The sequence below is a fragment of the Heterocephalus glaber genome, unplaced genomic scaffold (genome assembly GCF_053883595.1).
Source record: "Heterocephalus glaber isolate CG9 unplaced genomic scaffold, H.glaber_assembly_v1.0 deba00000281, whole genome shotgun sequence".
Classification (NCBI taxonomy): Eukaryota; Metazoa; Chordata; class Mammalia; order Rodentia; family Bathyergidae; genus Heterocephalus; species Heterocephalus glaber.
The window spans coordinates 25,354,015-25,360,323 of record NW_028258139.1 but is presented as its reverse complement, the minus strand read 5'-3'; positions in this window follow the sequence as shown (position 1 = coordinate 25,360,323).

The window sequence follows — 6,309 nt, the reverse complement described above, 5'->3', positions numbered from 1 at the left end:
CTATGAATATGAAGAATTAGAATGGCTTGGAGTAAAAAATTGCACAGTAGCAATCGGGAGGAAAACATGGCCCCTCATGGATGAGGAACACAGACACCTTGTAAATTACAGCGAGGTGAAGAGAAAAACAGAAGTAGATGCCCAGGAATTTGGAGAAGCTCACAGGATAACTAGAAACTACCCAGAAGATGGAAAAATGAAGCACAACACAGAGAAAATGACAGTGCACTCTAGAAAGCTGACTCTAGCTCCTGGGGAGGAGAACCTATCTCCACATATATAAAATAAGATCCCAGAGTCAGCAGCTCTGGGGAAAAACACCTAATGAGCTAGCAGTACTCCTCTCAAGAAAAGTACATGGCTATTATAAACTACAAAACAGTGTAGGATTTTACTCCAAGAGATACTTCTTTCACATGGCCCACTAGAGCTGAAGAAGAAATCCAGTGCAACACACACATCATATTCAAAAGGGTTTCATAGGCAGCCATTTTGAGAAAGAGTTAATTGTTTAAGACTAAGGAATAGAACAACTACAGAACAACTTCACTTCAGGGTTTCCAGTGTTACCATCCCACCATGACTGGGAAAGGAACAGCCACAAGAAACAGTTGTAGAGAGAGTATAGGCTAAACATGGACCTCCCCACGCCTCTGGAAGGAAGTTTAAACTCAAGCCAGGAAGGACATAGATCCCTGTGATAACAAACCAGGCCCAACATGGGTGGCTTTTAGAGGTGACTGGGCTGCTGGGTGTGTTAGTACATTCTTATAATCCCAGTACTTGGAAGGCTGAGACAAGAGGATTGCCATGAGTTTGAGGCCTGTCCAGGTTACATAGTGAGTTCAAGTCCAGCCTGAACTGCATAGCAAGACCCTGTCAATAAATAAATAAGCTGGCTGAGTCTGAAAGTGCTGGCATTAAGATGCTCAGTTTGCTTGAACCTCTGTTCCACTGCCAACATCCAGGGCACAGGTTAGTGGTCTGATCACTTTCTTCATCTGGCAATGTGACCAAGGACATGCCTCAGCTTGAACAGTTGTCATAGCCTGGCATGTATGAAGAGAAGGGCCTCTGAAGTTGGGGGAGTGGCATGTCACGATCCCACAGTCCATAGAGTTGGGCAGAGGAAATCATGACTTGCTGAATTCCAAGACTGCAGATTCTAGAATGCTAAAATGAACCCACTCATTCAAAACTACTGAGGAATTTTTTACTCATTTCTTGCCTTTTTTTCCCTCAATTGGGGTTGGGGTTTTTTTTGAGTATTTGGTTTTTTCCCTTTTTTCTTCTTTTCTTTCAATTTTCCTTGTCACAGTTTGGGTCTGGATGTCCCTCCAAAGCCTCATCCATTCACAGGTGGCTTTTTCAGAGGTTCCCGAATCTAGAGTGTGTGATGTTGGGATTAAGGGTGTGTGATTACTAAACCAATAAACTACTTTGACACTGCCCTAATCCCCAGTACTGTGGATAAGATAAAAGAGGCAGAAAGACACTGTTAAGGTTCCCTTGTTGCTTCTGCTATGGGAGCCATGAATTATTTCTCCTCTGTGACACCCCTCTGCCATGTGTCACTCTGCCTTGGAGCCAGCCAATCATAGACTGAAACCAGTTACTCAGAAATACCTGAAAACAAGTGCCCAGGAAGAGCCTCCCCTGCCACCATTCCATGCTCCTAGGGCAGAGAAGGTGAGCCAGTCCCAGCACCCAGAGGGAGGCTCCCCCGCTGCAATTCCATGCTCCTAGGGCAGAGAAAGTGAGCCAATCCCAGTGCCCAGGAAGAGCCTCCCCTGCCACCATTCCACACTCCTAGGGTAGTGAAGGTGAGCCAATCCCAGTGCCCAGAAAGAGTCTCCCCCACCACAATTCCATGCTCCTACGGCAGAGAAGGTGAGCCAATCCCAGGGCCCAGGAAGAGGCTCCCCTGCCGCCATTCCACACTCCTAAGGCAGAGAAGGTGAGCGGCACAGGCACCAGAAGCACCCCCCCCCACCGTGGAAATGAGAAGACATGTAAACAAGCCTCAAAAACAGACTTCCAGATCACCTACAGCAACCCCAAGGGAAACAAGATGGAACAGTCTGATACTCAACCACCTGGACTCCCTGAACTGGCAACAAAAGAGGATCTGGAAAAATTAAATCAGAAATAATTTCTCAGATAACAGCAAAGATTGTGCTCATAGTGCAACACATGATTATAGAGAGGACACAGATAAAAAAAAAAAGAGGATCTGAGGAACATGATAGAATCCCAACATAGGAAACAAATGGAATCCATAAAACAGATGCAAATGGATTTCCAGGAGATTAAAAATTCCATCGAAAGTCTATGCAGTAGAATAAACAAATGTGAGGACAGAATTTCAGATATAGAAGATAAGATTGAAATTAGTGACCAGGAAAAGAAAAATTGCTTCAAAATTGTAAGGGACTATGAGAAATCAATCCAGCAGCTGCTAGACGATGTGAAGAAGAATAACATAAGACTGATTGGAGTCAATGAAGAAACAGGAGAGAGTGCAGATGACATAAAAAAAACTGGTCACAGAGGTAATGGTGGAAAACTTCCCAAGGAGGGGAAAAGAACTTGACATACAGATAAGTGAGGCATATAGGACTCCAACTAGCCTTGATCAAAAAAACTCTACACATAGACATATAATAGTTAGGATTCCCGAAACGCAACAGAAGAACAAAGTTCTACAAGCAGTGAGAGAAAAGAAACAAATCACATACAAAGGAAAGCCCATCAGAATCACAGCAGACTTCTCAATGCAAACCCTCAAGGCAAGAAGAGCTTGGAGTGATGTACTTCAAGCCCTAAAGGAGAACAGCCTTCAGCCCAGATTGATGTACCCTGCAAAACTATCTTTCAAAATTGACAGAGAAATAAGATACTTTCATGACAAAGAGCACTTTAGGAACTTCATGAATACCAAACCAGCACTCCAAAAAATTTTAGACAATACCCTAGGAAAAGGCAATGAGGATCACAACCCCAGGAAGCCCAGCAGAATGAGTCCACTGGGCATGACAAATTAAACGCAAAGCGGGGGAATCCAACAAAAAGAAAAAGTCATGACAAGGCTTTTAAAACTTTTAACTTCATCTCCCTAATGAGTATATAATTCAATATTGTTATTGTTCATGATTAGTATTTCTCTGATTCTAGAGTTGCACATCTTTCCTTGTGCTGTACTGGCTATTTATCATCTTCTTCTGTCTACTTTTTAATTGGGTTGTCTATTAATGAGCTGTAAGAGTTCTTTATATGTTCTGGTCATAGTTTATATGGACTATAAATATGGTCTGTTTAAGGACTACTTTTCATTTTCTTAATGATTTCATTTAAAGTTCTAAATTTTGATGGAATCTCATTTATCAATTTTTTTCTTTTATACATCATGTTTTTTATATCCTAGGAAATTCTTGCCTACCCTGAATTCATAAACATTCTCCCTTTTAATTTTTTCTTAAAGTTTTACACTTTTAGGCTTTCATATTGAGGTTCATAGATCCCTTCAAGTTATTTTCATGTATGGAAATAGAGGGCTGAGGTTAATTTTTTATATACGGATACCAGGTGTTCTAGTGCCATTTGCTGAAAACACTATCTCTTCCTCAGCTCTTGAATTTTTATATTCTATAAAATGCTAATGTTAAATAATCTTTCAAAACTCAGTGGATCATATATGTGTGGTCCTATTTCTAGATTCTCTGTTTTATTCCAATGATCTATGTGTCCTTCCTTACACCAACACTGCCTTGATTACTGTAGCTTTAGCAGAAGTCTTAAAATTAGGTACTAAATGTCTTCCAACACTGCTTTTTTTTCTTTTTTACTTTTCTAGGTCCTTTGTATTCGTGCATAACTTTTAAATTTCAATATTCAATTCTTCATTTATAGCAAGTATACATAGACCTGAATTTTTATATATACCTTGTGTTTTCTAATCCTGCTAACTTCAAATACAAGTTCTCAGGGCTCCTAGAGATTTCTTAGTATTTTCTCTGTAGATGATCATTTCATCTACATATAAAGATTTTACTTCTACCTTGCCAATCCTATCCTCATTGGGTCATTTTCTTGCCAGACTATTTTGATTTGGACCTATGTTTCAAAGTTTAATGGACAGATGAAGAGTAAGCATATCTGCCCTTGTTCCCCACCTTGAGGAGACAGCATTGTATCTTCTCCATTCATACAAGGCATTCTTTCTGAAAGTATGGAGTACATGTCTTTAATCTGTTGAGAAGATTCTGTTCTACTTCTAGTCTTCTGATAGCTTTTACCATGAACAGCTGTAGAATTTAGTCCAATACTTTTTCTCCAACAACTGACAGAATCATATAACTTTTTCCTTTCCTCTGTTAAAATGATGACTTTTGGGGTGGATCTTCCAATGCTGAACCAACACTGCCATCCTTATAATAAAACCACTTTCTGCATACTGCCAGATCTAACTTCTAATAGTTTGTCTTCTTAAACAAATTTCTATCTATGTTCATACTTTTTTCTTCTATTATCTTTATCCATCTTTAGCATAATGTTGATTTCCTAAAATGAGGAGAGAAGTGTTCCTTCATTTTCTGCTTTAAATGTTTGATATAATTTATCAGTTAAAATGCATATGAGCCTGCTGTTGTCATATAGGTAGGTTTTTAAGCTAGGAATATACTTTCTTTAATAGGTGCTATTCAAATTTTAAATTTCCTCCAGAGCCAGTTTCATTAATTTGACTTCCAAGGCACTTTTTAGAAGTTGTCAAATTTATTTCAAAAAAGATATTTGTAATATGCTTTCTGTATCCTTTTAAATTCTGTAAAATCTGTGGTAATGTCTTCTAGATCTTGATATTGTAATTTTTTAAATGTATAATTGATATTGTGTAACAGGAAGAAAAGGTCTAAAGGAGTAGGTGAAGTGGGAGGAGTAGGGGAAAGGAAAGAAGGGAAAAGAAAAAATATGAAAAAAATGGAAACAAGGTCTTTGCAAATAGGGAAGGGTGGAGGGGGTGAAGGGAGGGCAGAGGAATTGAAAAAAAATAAGAACCAAGATACATCATGTAAAGGTACAAGATCCTAATGATGAATGTAACTGTATTTTATATCTAAAATGTACCAATAAACTCAATGGAAAAAAAAGAAAAGAAAAATTACCACTTATAATAGCTTCAAGAAAAATTAAATGCTTAGAAAGTAACCAAAAGAAAAAAGTCAAAGACCTCTACAATGAAAATGAAAGCAATATGAAAACGGGAAATAAAAAGGACATCAAAAATAGGAAATATATCCCTTGTTCCTCAATAAACAGAAATTATACTGTGAAATGGCCATACTTCCAAAACTGATTTACAGATTTAACATAATCCCAATCAAAATACCAACACCAATCCTCAGAGAACTAGAGTAAATAATCCAAAAATTCACATGGAACCAGAAGAGACCCAGAATAGCAAAAGCAATCCTGGGGAACAAGAGTAAAGGAGGCAGTATCACAATTAGAAGCTTCAGGTTATACTACAAAGTTACAGTGATTAAAAACAGCATAGTACTAGCACAAAAATGGACATCAGGATCAATGAAACAATTTCAGATAGTCTCTTTAACAAATGTGCTGGGAAAACAGACTTTCCACATGCAAAAGATTGAACCTAGACCTATGTCTCTAACCTTGTACTAGACTAAAATCAAAATGGATCAAATATCTAAATGTTAAAACAGAAACATTTAACCTGCTTGAAGACAAGGTAAGTAAAACATTTGAAGCCATAGGCATAGGCAAGGACTTCCTGAACAAATCACCAATTGCACAAGAAATACCCTCAAGAATCAATAAATGATATTATATCAAATTAAAAATCTTTTACAGGGCGGGGGAATGTAGCTCAGTGCTTCCACCACCTGCAGCACAAGGTCCCGAGTTCGATCCCCAGAACTAAAAAAAAAAAAAAAAAAAAAAAAACTTTTGCAAAGCAAAAGAAATAACCAGCAGACTAAAGAGACAACCTATAGGATAAGAAAATGTTTTGGCAGCTATTCTTCAGAGGGCTAATATCTACTATATATATTTTTTCTACAATATATTAAGAACTCAAAAAAATTAGACCTTCCAAAATAAAGGACCAGTTTTATTTATTTATTTATTTATTTATTTATTGTTTTTTGTACTAGGGATCGAACTTGGGTCCCTACGCTTGCACAGCAGGCAGCAAAAGCACTGAGCTAAATCCTTGGCCCAAGGACCAGTTTTAAAATAGGCTACTGAAATGAATATTTCTCAAGAGAAGAAGTATAAATAGTCCAT